This window comes from Pteropus medius, unplaced genomic scaffold, assembly GCF_902729225.1.
Source record: "Pteropus medius unplaced genomic scaffold, Ma_sr-lr_union100, whole genome shotgun sequence".
Taxonomy (NCBI): domain Eukaryota; kingdom Metazoa; phylum Chordata; class Mammalia; order Chiroptera; family Pteropodidae; genus Pteropus; species Pteropus medius.
This window is the reverse complement of record NW_024349519.1, coordinates 26,962,761-26,980,348: the sequence shown is the minus strand read 5'-3', so window position 1 is coordinate 26,980,348 and position 17,588 is coordinate 26,962,761.

Below are 17,588 nucleotides of genomic sequence, written 5' to 3'. Positions count from 1 at the left end.
ATTTGAGCTGGCTGATCAATAAACAAAACATCATCAAAACTTCTCATTTGTGTTGCTGAAATCTAAAACACAGAAGAGATTATATGTAAAGGTGTGATTAGACTTAATCACACAATCTCAGGGAATTTTACTACCCTCTTTGAATAGCATCTCTGTGGACATTTAAACTGTGAAAACCAAATGTGTAATTTATGCAAAATAAATCACAATAGTTACTTGGAATAGAGGTGAGGTTTTCTGTGTTTTACTGACTCCATTTTTTAAGCTTATTTTTACATACAGTAAATTTTACATACAGTAAAATTCACTCTTTTTTTGGTATACGGTTCTATCAGTTTTAACACATTGTGAACCTTAAAAATAAAATAACCAGTTAACTTTATCAATAAAAAGGATTTTTTGGGACTAGCAGACAGAGAATTGCAATTTAGGACAGGCAAGCTAGCAAAAACCACAGGCAAGTCCAGCAAACAAGGGACAGAAACACACTTTTATAGAGAGAAAGGAGGAAGTTGGGAAGGATTGTTTTGAACGAAAGTCTGTTGGAGAAAGTGAGAATTCCGGGTGGTGATGATTTCTCATTGGCTAAGTTGCTGGGAAAATAAGGAAAGCATCTTTCCTCCTGCTGGAAGAAAGTGGTATTGGCTTGCAAGGTAGTTATGCCTGTTGAGGTCCATAATTGTTAATTCTTCCTGTTGGGGTCTGTAATTGATATTCAATGATAGTGCATGAGGCCTCCCCCTTCTGGCCACCTGTCTTTATTTTAAATGAAGTTTCCCTTTATTTTAACATGTAGGATTCCTGTGACCTCAAAACAATCAGGATACAGGATTAAAACCAAAATAGTATAGATGATAGAGACTCTGTTCATCCCCCTGGTGACCAAATGAAAGTTGTGATGGAAACAAGGAGCAACAGCAAGGAAACATCACCTGGGATTTTGATAACTAAGTCATATAACAAGGGAGTTATCCAAGAAAGCACCCTGCAACGGCAGAAGGTAGGACGGGGCGAAGACGCGGGACTGCCCGATCTTGAGCAGCTGAGTGAGACCGGAGGCTGTGGCAGTGGCAGAAGCCTCTTAAAAGAATTGTGTCCACGAGCGGACTTTTGTGCTGATGGACCTGCTAGCTCTGAGCACCAGTGCCGATTCAGCTGCACACAGGGGCCACCAAGGACTTATAGGGAGACATTGTTGGAGCGAGGGCCGAGGCGAAACCCGCTCTGTGCAGAAGTGCCAGCAGTATCCATTGTTCCCTGTTGAATCCTCCCCACTCCTAGTGTGCAGACAAAGCACCGCCATAGCCCTGAAGTCATCAAACTGGATAACAGAGGTTGCTCTGCCCAAAGGATTCCATGAAACCCCGCCTCCCCCAACTCATGGCCCCACCCAAGCCACATGAAAGTTTATCCTCAGCAAGTCAGGTGCTCCTTGCTGAGCAGTGCCTAGACCCACACAGGAGGCAGCTGGCCTCGGTTTCTGGCATGGCCTTTTGAGGCAACTATAAGCACAGCATCTGTGTATTGCTTGCTGCATCTTAACAGGTGGCCCTGGAGGGGCAGGGGCTTGAGCTAAATTTGGCTTGTAGCTGAGTCAGGACTGTGCCACTGGACACCTACTTCACAAATCGACACTAATAAGACCGGGAGACTTAGGAGCTTTACTTAGTACATAGAAACAGACATGGAAAGGCAGCCAAAATGGGAAGACAAAGAAGCAGAAACCATATGAGAGAACAGAACAGAGATCCAGCTATGATGGAGTCAAGTAATCTAACAGATGCAGAGTTCAAAACACTGGCTATAAAGATGCTCAATTAACTTTTGGTTAAATTCAGTGAGAACTTTAACAAAGAGGTAAAAAACATAAAAATGGAGATGGAAATTATAAAAAGGAACCAGTCTGAAATGCAGAACACATTATCTGAGATGAGAAGTATATTAAATGGAATAAACAAAGGAATAAACAGAGTGAATAAAGAAAAGGATCAAATGCCCTATCTAGAGGGTGGGTAAGCCGAAGACACTCAATCAGAATTGCAAGAGATAAGATGCCAAAACTAAAAGAATAATTTAAGGAGCATATAAGACACTATTAAGGGTCCAAATATCCATCTGACCGGTGTAACTGAAGAAAATCAAGATGTTGAACAACTGTTTGAAGAAATGATGATGGAAAACTTCCCTAACCTGGTGAAGGACATGGACATAAAACCCCAGGAAGCTCAGAGAATTCCAAAAATCAGGGATCCAAAGAGGCCCACATCAAGACACATCATAATTAAAATGCCAAAGTTTACATACAAAGAAAGAATATTAAAAGCAGCAAGAGAAAAACAGATAGTTACTTATAAGGGAAAACCCATAAGACTGGCAGCTGATTTCTCAGAAGAAGCTATGCAGGACAGAAGGGCTTGGCAAAAAATATTCAACAGTATGAAGACCCAGGATCTACAAGGAAGAATAATTTATCCAGCAAAGCTATCATTTAGAGTTGAAGGACAGATAAAGAGCTTTCCATACAAAATAAGCTGAAGGAATTTATCACCACCAAGCCCATATTACAGGAAATGTTGAGGGACTTCTTTAAGAAGAAAAAACATGTATCAAAAACAGGAATAAAGAATGATAACAACTACATTCCTATCAATAAGTACCTCAAATGGAAAAGAATTAAGTGCTCCAACTAAAAGAGTGGATGAATGGAAAAGAAAACAAGACCCCTACATGTTGCCTACAAGAGACTCACTTCAGATTAAAAGACACAGACTAAAAGGAAGGAGATGGGAAAAGATATTGTTTTGATGGACCTAGAAGGTATTTAAGTCAGACAGAGAAAGATAAACACCACATGATTTCACTTATATGCAAAATCTAAGGAGTAAAAAGAACAAACTAATCAAAAACGGACTCACAAATATAGTGGACAGTTTGGTGATGGACAGAGAGGAGGGGAGTTTGGGGGCTGGGTGAATGGGGTGAAGAGTTAAAGAAGTACAAATTAGCTGATGGATGGACACGGGGATGGGGAGCACGGCATAGGGAATGCAATTAGAATGAATATGTTGGCTAGGTGGAGGGTCGAGAGGGAGGGAGCAATTAGCAGGGGGGACCGTTTTATGAACTCTATAGATGTCTAACCAATGTACCGTATATTTGAAACTAATTAAAATTTAAAAAAAAGAAAAAAAAAAACAATCAGGATACATAACAGTTCCATCTTTCCCAACTTCCTCGTGCTGCCTCACATGTTCTCCCCCGAAGCCACTAATTTGTACTCCATCCCTAAAGTATTGTCTTTTGCAGGATGTCATATAAGTTAAATAATTTAGAGTGGAGCCTTTTGTGCTTAGCTTCTTTCACTTAGCATAACGTGTTTGAGATTTATCTATGTTATTGTGTGTCACACATGTGTGTGCATGCATGCATGTGTGTATAATGTGCGTATAAATTTTTCATTTTGAAAGAATTATAGCCACAGGAAGTTGCCGAGATAGTACCAAGCGGTCCTTTGCACCCTCTATCCCGTTTCTGCCAGTGGTTACATTTTATATAACTATAATACAAGGTAAGAATCAGGAAGTTGACATTGATACCATGTTTGCCATTTTATCACATGCACAGATTCATGTAGCCACCACCTCAACCAGGATACAGAACTATCCCTTCACCACAAAGGTTTTCTCAGTGCAACCCTTATATAGTCACCTGACTCTTGCCGCTTCCACCATTTCTCACCCATGGCAAGCACTACCCTCTTCTCTATTTCTGTAATTTCGTCATTTCGAGAATGTTATATAAATCGAATCATACAGTCTGTGACCTTTTGAGTTTTGTTTTTTCACTCTGTACAGTGCCATTGAGAAGTTGTATGTGTCAAAAGTTCATTCCTTTTTATTACAGTGTATTCCATTGTATATTCATGATAGTTTGTTTATACATGCACTTGTTTGATGAACATTTGGGTTGTTTCCAATGTTTGGCAGTTATTAATAAAGCTCTGTAAATATTTGCAGATAGGTTTCGTTAACATAAGTTTTGTTTCTCTTGAATAGAACTGAGGAGAAGAATGGTTGAGTCATAGGTTAATTGAACGCTTATCTTTATAAGAAACTGCCAAACTCTTTCCCAAAGTGGCTGCATTCTTTGCATTCCCACCAGCAGTGTATGAAGATTCGAATTAGTTACTCTTCATCCTTGCCAGCAGTTGGTGGTTTTGTTTGTTTGTTTGTTGTTTTTGTTAAGCAATCTAATAGATGCAAAGTGGTATCTTATTGTTTTAATTTACATTTATTGGGATAGATTTGGAATAAGAAAAAAGGAAATTCAGTTTGAAGAAACATGACTTTGATTTCCCTACTTCATCTATTTGTATTATCATTTACCAGTGAGTCGCTGGGCTCAACCCCTGCCTCAGGAACCTGAAATGGAAATTATGAAGACAGTTATCTTTGGTTTTAAATATTGACAACTACTTTTGTCAACTCGTCCCTATGCTGAGTGAAAAAAATTAGTCTCCATTACCACAAACATAAAAGCGAATTTTCTTCTCACTTCATGTAAAATGTATATTCCAGAAGCATTGTGTTCCTTGAATTTATTTTCAAGAATGCTGAGAATGCTTGATGTTTTAAGGAATTCCCAAAGGAATCCATTTGTTCACAAGGAATCACCAGGGTGCAGTGAAAGTGCACTGGAGTGAAAGTCTGGAAGTCCTGTCGTCTGGCACTGTGTGACCTTGAGCTAGCCTCTGACACCTCATTAAGTCTGCATCTCTTCTGCAAAAGGAAGGTTGGGACTCACTCCAGCCACATTTCCTGGTACTGGGCAGGGAGAAACCCTGCCTCAGCTCTCTCCTACTCCCTTCCGAGTGCCAGTTGGAAGGTTTTTCTCCCTTTTGTAGTTTGAGAGTATTCTGTGAGCTTGAAGAGTTTAGAAGGAAGAGATTAATTGACTAGAAATGAAGAGCTGAGGCAGCTTAATACAGTGGAAAGAGTGTCGATTAAGAGTCAAGAGAGGCCAAGTTCAGCTCTTTGACCTGAGCTATGGGCTTTGGTTTCCTCATTCATTCAGAGTTTTCTTTCAGCTCAGAGGTACCAAGATTCTACTAACTTCTTCTGAGTTTGGGAAGGGATAATCACATTCCACCCTAGATGAGGTGCTGGCCTTTCCTTGCCCTCACCCACATCTAGGAATTGCACACACATGGCATTGTTTGCAGGCTTGTTCTTGAGACTGGCAGAGCTGATATTACATGAGAGAAGCCTTGGGATGGAGCTGAGAGGCCAGACCCAGGAGAACAGTCTGAAGTCAGGCAGCTCCATGTCCTGTAGGTCACTGCCAGACGCAGGGTAAACCAGGCCACTATCAGGAAGTATTAACACAAACAGAAATTTCTGTGTGGTGGAATAAACAGAGACAACATGCCCTCACCCTCACCTCATTATCAGGGGACAAATGATTTGGGTGGGGGCCATCCCTCTAGACAGCTCAGACAGAGTAACTCTCCAATGATTAGAAGGAGGGGAGCGTATTTTGAAAATAAAATGGGCACAGTAGGTGCCAGTCATATTTATTAGAGGAAGGTACATTCCTCACATGAAACTCGAGGATGTGGCTTTCTGAAGAAGGTAGTACTTACATAATGAGGTACCTTGCAGAGGAAACCTGCAGCACAGGTTGTTGGTGGAGAGACTAGTTTGGAGACAGGCACTCCACAGGCTGCACCCTCTTTCCCTTCCTCTTGCAGAATGTGAACTTATTCCCAGCCCTCTCAGAGACAGCAGAAGCCAGATGGAAGCACACCAACAGGTGGCCACAGCCCAGGCTGCAGAGTTTGCCAGATTTCAAAGGCACAGGAGATCGGACTCCCCACTATGGCATTAGTGAAGGGGCTGGATTTCCCCAGAGAAGGTTCTGGCCCCTGGGTTGGATGGGATGTACCTGTGGGCGCGTGAAGCAGGGTAGCACTACAGGTAGCGATACCTTTACCAGCGAGCAGCCAGAGTTCCTTAAAACATGCTTATGTTGGATATTATGGTGGTCTCCTCTGAGGGCAAAGGGCCTTCCTAGGAGGAGGTAGATGTCCCACAGATAGCAGAGGCTGAAACAGCCCTGCCCTGTGCCATAGAAAGCAATGGGGTACATGTAAGTAATCACGTGGAGATCCCAGTTTTCCTGCCCTAATTCTGTGTGACTTTATGCATGGGTATTTTTCCTGAGGTCAAAGGCCCCTGGCACTTAAGCACCTTTTAAAAAATATATAGTTTTATATGTATTTCTGTGACTATTCCCTGTGAATTCTCTACTTCTTCCCCTGCAGTGCTTGGTGACTTAACTCAGTAAAGATTGTTAACACTTACTTAACATATAATAAGTCCAAGCTTGCCACAAAGTAACCTTCCTATTTATCAGTTAGTAGATTATTGTGAATTCTTATTAGCTAAATGGGGGAGCCTGAAAAATGGTCAGATCAGAACTTCCAGGATGATTGCCTCTTGACTTTCGGATAATGCATCAAAGAAAGAGTCATCCTCTGACTTGACCCCTGCTCAATTTTCACTCAAACTGAGAAAAAGAGAGACATCCACCTAGCAAACACCCATTCTAAGGTCTTTGAAATATTCTGCTGAAGCTTCTCATGTTCTCCAGCATCCCTGTGAGAAGATAGACTGTCTCCTGGTGAGTACTGTTTATGACTTTGATAATATCCACTTGGAGAGACCCTGTCTTGATTTGTGCCCTGGGGAGACTTAAGCTCCAGGGCTGTGTGCTGGGTGGCTGGGGACTAGAGATCCACTACAGCCCTCTGCCTCTTCTTTCTCCTTGAACTCTCTTCTACTTTAATTATGCAATGAAACATGGAGTCAGAGGGAAGTTAGAGGTTCCTCCAATCCATCTCTCTGGATTTGGGTAAGGTTATACCAAATTCCTAGCAGAATCACCCTGGTCTTAACATACTCCATAGAATAAGGGCACCATCACCACCCACAGAGACTTGGACTCAGAAATCTGATGCTGTGGTTGACTATCATTCAAGGTTTGTCTTTTTTTCTCTGGTTCCTTAAATGAGTTTTTATTCTGGCATTTTCAATGGCTAACTACTTTATAATCAGGCAGAATTATCTCTAAATTAAGGTCCTTGCCTTGAAGTCTGATGGATTTTGTTTATGTTTTACACAGCGATGGTGAGGCACCATGTTTTGTGAACCTTTTGATTGATTGATTCTCCTCAGCCTTCTCTTCTTCACATTACGGAATCTTATTCCTCCTTAAGGGAGGGCCCCAAGTCCATGGAACACATAACCCGAGAGAGGGAGAAAGTTCTGCCTGAAGAATGGAGACATAGGATATTTTTCTCCAGTGACTAAAGCAAAACAGCCAGTTTCACATTTCATTGGTCCAGGATTACCAAGTGCCCAGGAAGTTGGTCTGATTCCAGCCATTACCAGGGATAGAAATCTAGATTTTGCATGGCTTTTAGTCGGCTCCTTTATATAGGGTCCTTCCAGGTCTGAGGAGCTCCCAGGGAGACTGCAACAGGCCCAGAGCAACCCCAGTCCTGAGTTTTCCTGAGAGCCATGGCAGCTTCCTAGGGAAGCTCTCCAGCCAGGGCCTGCTCACACACTACAGGCTCATTTTAACGGTCCCACAGCCCACCCATCAGCTCTTTTAAGCACAAGTCTTAGCATCCTGGAGAAGTGCCTGCTGAGCACCCAGATCACCCACTGTGCGAGTCAGCCTGCAGAGAAGCTCTGTCTTTAAGATGGATGAGAGATGACTATTTTAAGGAACTGAAATTTGTCATTAAGTCAAAGAATATGATACAAATGACCTTTCTGTGGCAGCATGATTAAGAAGCATTTAGGGGGAATTTTTTGACTCTTGAGTGATTAATTGATGTAGACATAAAATAAAAAAAAATAGACCTAAATTCCCTTATCTTCGCATTGGTGGTATGTATAGGCAGACATGGCTAATTTTTGCCACCTCCACTGACAGATTACCACCTGTTCATTGGATAGGAACATTTCTAAGCTAACTGTTTCCTCAAAGTGAGGTCGTTACATCTTTGTACGGTACTGAGTAACTGGCTCACCTACCCAAATCTGAATGTGTTTCATTCTTTGAGTTTGGTGGATAGATTTTTATGTGAGCAACAAGGAGTAGCTGAATACTCCCTTTCAGCACGTACCCTCTAAATCAGGGGACAGAAAACTTTTTCCATAAAGAACCAAATAGCAAGTGTTTTAGGCTTTGTGTACCATACACATTCTCTGGCCATGTTTACAATAAACTTTTATTTCCAAAAACAGGTGCAGGTGCAATTTTGGCCTGCAAGCTATAGTTTGCCCACCCTTGCTCTGGAGTCAAAAGAGATGAGAAAGTTCCTTCACTTTCCTTCACTGTTTTCAGATAATGCCTGGTAATTATGTGTTTGTTCATTCATGTAGTTATTCAACAGATACTTACTGAGCAGTCTGCTATTATGCTAGGATCTGTTATGAAAGTTGGGGTGTCAGCAGAGAACAAAATATTACAAAGATGCCCAATTCATGGAACTTACATAGTAGCCAGGAGGGGCATGTTCTAGGAACAGCAAGGAGACCAGTGTGGCTAAAGAGAAGAGTGTGAAGATGATATTAATGTCAGGGGACAATGTCAGGGAGATAATGGGAACTGATCACATAGGCTATTATAAGGGTTTGGCTTTTTCTCTGTATTATATGGGGAGCCCTTGGAGAATTTTGAACTGAGAACTACATGATCTAAAAAGTTATGTTGAAAATAAACATAAACTGTGCTGATAATAGATTACAGGGTAGATGCAAGGATGCCTGTTAGGAGAATAGAGCAGTAATCCAAGAGGGAGATGATGGTAGCATGAACCAGTGTGGCAACAGGGAAGATAATGAGAAGTATTTAGAATCCAGGTATATTTTGAAGATATAGCCAGCGTGATTTCCTAATGAACATGTAATATGTGTGAGATAAAGGAGTCAAGATGTTTTTGGCCCAGCAATTAGAATATGGAATTGCCACTAACCAAGATAGGTAATACTTAGGGTGCAAGCAGTGCTAAACATGTTAACTTTGAAATTTCTCTTGGATATATTCAAACTTGGCATTTAGGAGAGAGGTCTGAGCTATAGATATAAACTTATGCACTGTCAGCATGGGATACTGAATGGTATTTGCAGTGATGGGATTGGATGAGATCACCAAGGAAATGAAAGTGTATATAGAAAAAATGAAACCCAAGATCATCGGGCACTCCAGTATTAAGAAATTTGGGAGAGGAGGAGGGACCTGTGAAAGAGATTAAGAAGGAGTGATTAGTGAGGCAGGCAAAAGAAACCAAGAGAGTGCAGTGTCCTGGAAGCCAAGCAGAAAAATATATCAGGAAGTAGGGAGTGATCTACTAAGACAATACCGTTTATAGATAGATCTGGGATCCAGAGTGAGATGAGGACTGAATATTGACCCCTGGATTTGGCAGTATGGTAGTTCATTGACTTTGATGAAGCAGTTTATGTGGAAAACTTGATTGGAATGGGCCTAAGAGAGAATGAGATATTGTGGGGGAAAAGGAACCCTCATACTCTGCTGGTGAGAATGTAATTTGGTACAACTGCCTTGGAAAACAGTATAGAGGTTCCTCAAAAAACTACAAATAGAATTACCATATGACCCAGCAATTCTTCTTCTGGGTATCTACCCCAAAAACCTGAAAACATTTATCTGCAAAGATATATGCACTCCGATGTTCATACCTGCATTATTCACAGTGGCCAGGACATGGAAGCAACCGAAGTGTCCTACAATAGATGATTGGCTAAAGAAGATGTGGCACATACATACATGGAATATTACTCAGCCATAAGAAAAGATGAGATACATTCTTTGCAACAAACATGGATGGATCTTGAGATGATCATGGTAAGCTAAATAAGTCAAAAAGTTGAAAACCGTATAATTTCACTCATATGTGGGATATAAAACTGAAAGCAACAAACAAACATAACAAAAAAAGAGACTCATGGACACAAACAGTGGATTACCGGTTACCAGAGGGAAGCGGGGAGGGGGAAGGAAGCTAGGGGTAAAAGGAGTCAAATATTTGGTGATGGAAGGAAATTTAACTTTGGATGGTGAACACACAATACAATATGTATATGACTTATTGTTGAATTGTACACTTGAAACTTACTTGATTTTATTAACCAATGTCATCATAATAATTTTAATTTAAAAAAGAGAGAGAATGAGAGGATAGGAATTGGATATAGCAATTAGCTATTTTACAGCAAAAGAGATACAGAAAAATAGAAAGCTATTTTAAGGAGTTTTGCTACAGAGAAGAACAATTTAATGGAATTAGAGCTGTCAGGGGAAGTAGGGTTAAAAAAAGTTTTGTTTTTGTTTTTGTTGATTTTTATATAGGATAAGTCGCTACATGGTTATATGGTGGGAATGATCCAGTAGAGAACAAAAATTTGATAGTGAGGGATAGACATGGAAGAACTGCCAGAAAGATGTCCTTTAGTAGGTGAGAAAGATGGGAACTGGTACACAGAAGAAGATAGTTGCTTAGAGGACTTCAGTTTCATGAAGGAGTAATTGGTACTGGACTTTCCATATACAACTGGAAAACTAAGTAGGAATATCATGTCTGAGACGAGAGAAGTAAATGAGTGACCCTTACATTCACCCAGACTTTCTCCCTGGTAGCACTTTTCTGCTGTGCAGGACAAAGAGGGGGAACTCAGGCAGAGCAAGGCAGTCTTGCCAAGTTGAGGAGATGGAGATAAGAGTTTAAAGAGGAAAAGGCATCTGGAATGATTTGCAGGATGGAGTACTAGAGAGGAAGATGCTGGGATGGTAAAGGGCTTCATAAATCTGCTTAGAGGTTCCCATGAATCTTTGATGGGATACTACACTGCGGGTGCCTAGAGTGAACCTTTACAACACTGAACAAAGAATAATTATGAGGAATTCAGGGAACTCAGTTCTTACAGGGCTAGGAGATTTTTGAGTTCTGATCAGTTAGAGTTCAAAGCCCTGTTGAACACTCAGAGCATTCGACAGAGGCCTCAGAAGGGTCACATACCTTAGTAGTAAGGATTAACTATCAAGCCACAGTTACTAACCAGCCTAAAGTAAAGGCTACTCTAAACTTGTCCCAGCAAATCTTAAATGCATAATGCAAAAGGATCAAGCAAGTAACTACTACCTGTCAAACTTCAACACTATTCTTAAAAAGTCAACAAAATCTAAACCGTCAACAAAAACAATATCCAATCAAAAATTATTAGACATGCGAAGAAGTAGGAAAATGTGATCCATAACGAAGAGAAGAATAAGTCAATATAATCAAGACTCAAAAATGATAGACACGATAGCATAGACAGGACATTAAAATAGCTACTATAACAGATGAAGAATGAAAGAAAAACATAAATATGATGAGATAAAAAGAAGATACATTTAAAAAGAAATAACTACAACTTCTAGGGTAAAAATATACAATATTTTAAATGAAAAAGTCACCGGATGGGCTTAATAGCAGATTAAACTGTAAAATAAAAGACTGATTAACTTGAAGATATAGCAATAAAAACTATCTAAAGAAGAACACAGAGAAAAAAAATGCTGGGCCAAAAAATGAACAGAGCATCAGTGACCTATGTGACAATATCAAGAATCTAATATATTTGTAATTAGAAAAAGGGGGTATGCAAAAATATTTGTAGAAATAGTGGCTGAAATATTTCTAAATTTAATATGAACTATAAACTCACAGATCTAAGGAGTTCAAGTAGCCCCAAACAGGATAAATAAAAATCAGCCCAAGTTATATTATTATTAAATACTGAAAGCACATGATAAAGAGAAAGTATAAAAACAGCCAGAGAAAAAGACATGTTGCAGCGGAACAGACATAAGAACCTAAAAGATTTCTCATAAGAAACAAGTAAGAAGACAATGGAGTGACATCTTTAAGGTGCTGAAAGAAAAAACCTGTTAGCCTTGAATTCTATTTCTAGAGAAAATATTCAAAAACTAGGCAAAATTAAAGTACATTCAGATGAGTGAAAATGGAATTTGTTGACAGAGGACTGGTACTGAAATAAATAGTAAAAGAAGTCCTTCAGGCTAAAGGAAAATATTACCAGATGGAAACTTGGATCTATAGAAAGGAAGAAAAGAGTTCCAGAAATCACAAACATGTAAGAAATTATGAGAGACTTTTTCTAGTTTTAAAATTTTCATTAAAAGGTAATTGCTTAAAACAAAAATAATGGATAGTTAGGTTTATAACATATGTATAAATAAAATGTTTGACAATCATAATACAAAGGACAGGAAAGGGAAAATGGAAGCACATTATCGTAAGTTTCTTTCATTATATATGCAGTGGTATAATATTATTGTAACCCTAGAACAATAATAAAAAAAAAACCAAGTAGATATAAGTAATTGCCAATAAAGAAGATAAAATAGTAAAAATATACTAAATTAATCCAGAAGAAGAAAAACAAAGAACAGATGGAACAAATAGAAAACAAATATCAAGATGATATATTAATACCACACAAAGTAGACTTTAAAGAATATTGCCAGAGATAAAAAGGACTATTTCATACTGATAAATAAGTCAGTTTGTTAAGAAGACAATACATAATTCTAAATATGTAGATATCTAATAACAGTTTCAAAATACATGAAACAAAAATGGATGGAGGTAAAAAAAATTAATTATAGTCAGAAACTTTAATACTTAAAATAAGTGGACATAAATCAGTAAAATCACGGAATATTTGAACCACACTATCAACCAATCTGTGTTAATTATCAGTTAGAATATACCACCTAATAACAGCAAAAAATATACTTTTTTTCAAGTGTACATGGAATATTGACTAAGTAGACCATATGCTGGGTCATAAAACAAGTTTCAATAAGTTTAAATGGACCGAAATTATACAGGATATATTATCTGACCAAATATCTGGATTTAAATTAGAAATTAGTGATGAAAAGATACATGGGACATTTCTAAATATTTGGAAATCAAACAACTCATTCCTAAATAACCTAAGGGCCAAAGAAGGAAGCACAACGAAAATTTTAAAATATTTTGTGCTGAATGATAATAAAAGCATTACATATTTAAATTTGTATATTTGTGAGGTGCAGCCAAAGTAATATTTAGAAGAAAATGTGTAATTTAATGCTTATACTAGAAAAGAAGAATGGTCTAAAAATGATTTAAGCTTCTACCTTATGAAGCTAGACAATGATGAGCAAATAAACTCAAACTAAGTAGAAAGAAGAAATATTGCAGATTAGAGCATAAGTCAATATAGAAAATGAACAAATAATAGGAAAAAAAAATCAATGAAGCCAGAAGCTGATTCTAGGTAAGAGTATACAGAGTTACAGAGTATGTGGGTACAGATACTGGGGAGGGGGTAGTTGTGTTGGTGGGTTTCTGTAGAAGTTCTTTTCTGACCGCCTCAATATTCTCAGCAAAATAGGAAGTAAGGTCAACATCTGAGAGTGAGGATAGGGTAGAAGTGTTGGGGGAAGAGGGACAAGGGGCAGATGTGAACCTCTGGAACTGTGGAAGAGAAAGTGGTCTTGTGTCATGCGCTACCTGGGCAGCATTAAGGCTCCCTTGAGCCTCAGAGCACCTTCACATCTACTACTTAATTATATTTGATAACATCCTTGTACAATATGGTAGAGGTAGGTATTATTTTTCCATTTTATAGGTTAAGAAACTGGAGTACCAAAAGGCTAAGTGGCTAGCCTAAGGTCGTGAAATTTATTAGTGGTTCACTGAGGTCTAGAATCCTTACGTGTATAGACTCATGTAACCACTTTATAGTTAAAGCTATTTTATGGGTACAAGAGGACCTAAAGCTCTGAAAAGAAGTAATTTTCCAAAGTTCACATGACGATTACCGCTAGAACCAAAACTCGATCTCAGGTCTGCTAAGGTAAAATGATCTTTTCACCTCATTCATGTCACCTGCCAGGTGACATGAATATACATGAAAACATTGCATAATAAGTGGATTTAATTAAAAATATTTTAATTTTTCATTCTGTATTCATGGGACAGATATGATTCTTTTGCCTTAAGGAGGCATTTGTATTTCTCAAGTGGATTCAAGTAGTCTGGTTTTATTAGTCCTATTACACATGTTTTTTTTTCCCTCTAAATAAAGAAATTAGTTTGCTTGAAATCTTCCAGACCATCCTGTAGATGCACCTGACTCATAATTAACCGATTTATCAAATGGCTTAACCAATTTGCTTTGCACATATGTCTTACCTCTGTGCTATGTTTTATGCGTAAAGGTGTACTTCTGTAATTTGGTTTACTTATTGCAGCATGAAGTCTGAGCCACCTCCTGGGTTGCCCCACATAATCAACAAACCTCAGACACAGTTAATTCCTACGAATTAGTGTCTGTATTTAAGTTTCTGATTCTGATATTCAGAGGATGGTAGGTTGTTCAAGACCTATGAAAATCACGACCATTCTTTTAAAGGCTTAAGTTGTAAAAATAACTTTTGGATTGCTTTGTTTTATTTTTTACTTGGAAAATTTTGGTTAATACTGTCTTTAAAATGAACAATCTTAAAGATTTTTGAAAATACCTGTAGAATGCATCAAATCTTACAAAATCTGCAGACTTTTAAAGCAAGCTTGTGAGGTCAGTGTGGTGACTCCCATCTTATTGATGATGTTTCTGAGCTTCAGATGAGAATGTCAATGCAGTAAGGGAAGGCCAGGACTGTAACTCAGCCCAGTGCTCTTATCACAATAATGTACCTTTTTTCTAAAAGCACCATGACAGGTCAAGGGCGCAAGCTAAAATGCTGGCCAGATCGCCATCTTAGAGAAGACATGTCCTGACTCTTTCAGTGGTTTGCTTTCTGTGACCCCTGTTTCATTTAAGACTAATACCCAGGCCATTAGTTGAATCACTCTTGGTCTTTAAGAGTGGGAAACAGATAACGATTCTGTTGGAGTAGCTAAAGAGATCCCTCAGTTGAATAGTCCTCTCACAGAGGTGGGTCTTTGTGCCAGTCTGGTACAAAATGTGAGAGGGTTTGGGCTCCCTGGAAGAGCACAGAGATGGCAACCACTTTTAGGGTGGGAAGTGTGGGGTTTACCATCCCTATGTACTCTGGCCTCTGGGCTTTCACTTAGCTTATGAGGTGGAAATTACCCTCTTCAACCTGCGCACTGCTAAAATTCTGCTGTGGCTTATGTAAAAAGTCAGATCATAAGCTGTAGCTGCAAATTGTGTATTCATGGGAAAAACATTTCACAGAGGACTGCTGGTTGCCTTGACAACCAACAGCCCTCTAGGACAAGGCTCCAAATAGATAAGAGGTGAGGACATCAGGGCCACGGTCTTTAGGGACACTGCTTTCTGTGCGTAAGCTCTCCCTGACAACCTTCATATCTAAAACACGAAAGCCTTGAGGCTATGTTCAAGAAGCCTGCGTAACAGTCTGAAACTGATCTGGTGAGATTTGCCTGAATCTGATCTGGTGAGATTTGCCTGAATTAGAAGATCACGTATTCCTCGTTTTCCCACAGGGCTCCATCATTTGGAGCTCCTCTGGTTATCTCGATAAACCAGGGGAGGCCAGCAGAGTGGCTGTGCAGACTGATGCTTGGTACCATAACAGTAGATGAGAATTGAGACTCAGCTCCGCTGCCACTGCACTCAGCGATTCTAAGGAAACTACAGACCTCATCCTGCCTCGGTTTTCTCATCAGTCAAATGAGGAGAACATTTGTTCTTCCTTCATATAAGACAGTTGTGAAGAACAAATGTGACGCTAGCTGGAGCATTGCTTGGAGCTTCTAAGAATGATTTCCAAAACACATTGTTACATCTTCTGGACACAGAAGTGGGGCTCAGGATTACTGAGTTCATTCATTCTGAATTTAAAAATATTTTGTGTTCTTTTCTTTTTTCCCCAGAGATCATTCAGATATCACCTATCTCACTAAATGGCTTCATGTTTTTCTTTCTTGCATGAGGTCTTGTTGTAGATACATTAATTTAACAGTTTCCTAATCCCTGGACCGCAGATCTCAGATTAGAGGTCATTGGAACAAATTCAGCTTGCACACAAAATGGATTTTGGCTCCTATAGTGTCGTGGTTGTTTTTTAGCCTTGAATTAGCTGGCACTAAAAATCCAACTTTTTAGCTTTGTTCAAAAAAAGCAGATCTGGCTTCATTGCCACATTGCTACAATGGTCTGGTGTATCAGCTGCCCCATAGATAGGGCATGTGAACTCCAGTTTGTCACAGTCTCTACCACTCTCTATTGTAGCCCTCTCACTGAGGCCAAGTAGCAGTTGCATTTTATCATCGCTCTTGCAAATCCATTCTGCTTCCTTAAATTGCCTGGCCCCCAAAGTCTTTTGAATCTATCATCTCTTATTCCTAAACGATGCCAGGTTAAATTCCTTGGCCGGTGGATCGAAGACATACCTTCTTGGGTGGAATGGACTTGTGGTAACTCCAGTGCTCTTACTCATTCAAGTTGGTTCAGGAACTGGGATCTGTGAGCCTAAAGGATTGATAGGTCATTTGTAGTCTTTATAACTCGGCTTTGAGACAGCCTCAGATGTATTTGGATATACTGGTTGTTTCTTTTGTTGGTACTCTAAAGCAGGGGTCCCTAACCTCTGAGTTGCAGGCTGGTACCAGTCCATGGCCTGTTAGGCACCAGGCAGCAGAGAAGGAGGTGAGCAGTGGGCAGGCAAGTGAGCGAAGCTTCATCTCTATTTGCAGCCGCTCCCTGGCACTAGCATCACTGCCTCAGCTCCACTTCAGATCATCAGGCATTAGATTCTCATAGGAGCACTGGTCCCTGGTGCCAAAAAGGTTGGGGACCACTGCTAAAGCAATTTTTACAGCCTTCCACTGAATTTCTTTGAGGCCAATCCTATCTTGGAATAGTCCGTGGAGTCCTGCTCTGTTTCTTCATTCCTACTACCACCGGTCATAATTAATACCATCATTTTATCACTGGTCTTTTTGTCTCATCTCTTTCTTTTGCTGTTTGCTTTACTGGAACACAGGTTAATCTTCCAAGAAAACAAATACAATCAACTCTTTCTCCACTTGTAAATGCCTACTGGTTCCTGCTTCCTAAAGGTTAGAGTCCTAGAGCCTTATGAAGGACTCTCCCCCACCTAACCTTAAACCATCGCTCTGTCCCCAGCTTCCACCTCAGATGGGATTTTTCCAAGTTCTGTACATACACCCAAGTTCCATCCCAGGGTACCTCTGGCAAATCAAGGGTGTGGCTAGACAGTTGCAAGTATTCCTTAATATCTCTTGATTTTAAGGAGCTTTGGCCTGTCTCCAGCACTGGGACTGTCTCTACATCTCCACATTTCAACATATGTGAGTCTCAACTTTGGCTCAGTCAGAACTGTTCCCAGAGTTTCTATGTTTATGTGACAAGAAAAACTGCCACCCTTTCCCCACCTTTTGTAAGAAATGGCTCTGAAGTCCTGAGACCCTCCTAGGGGATGAG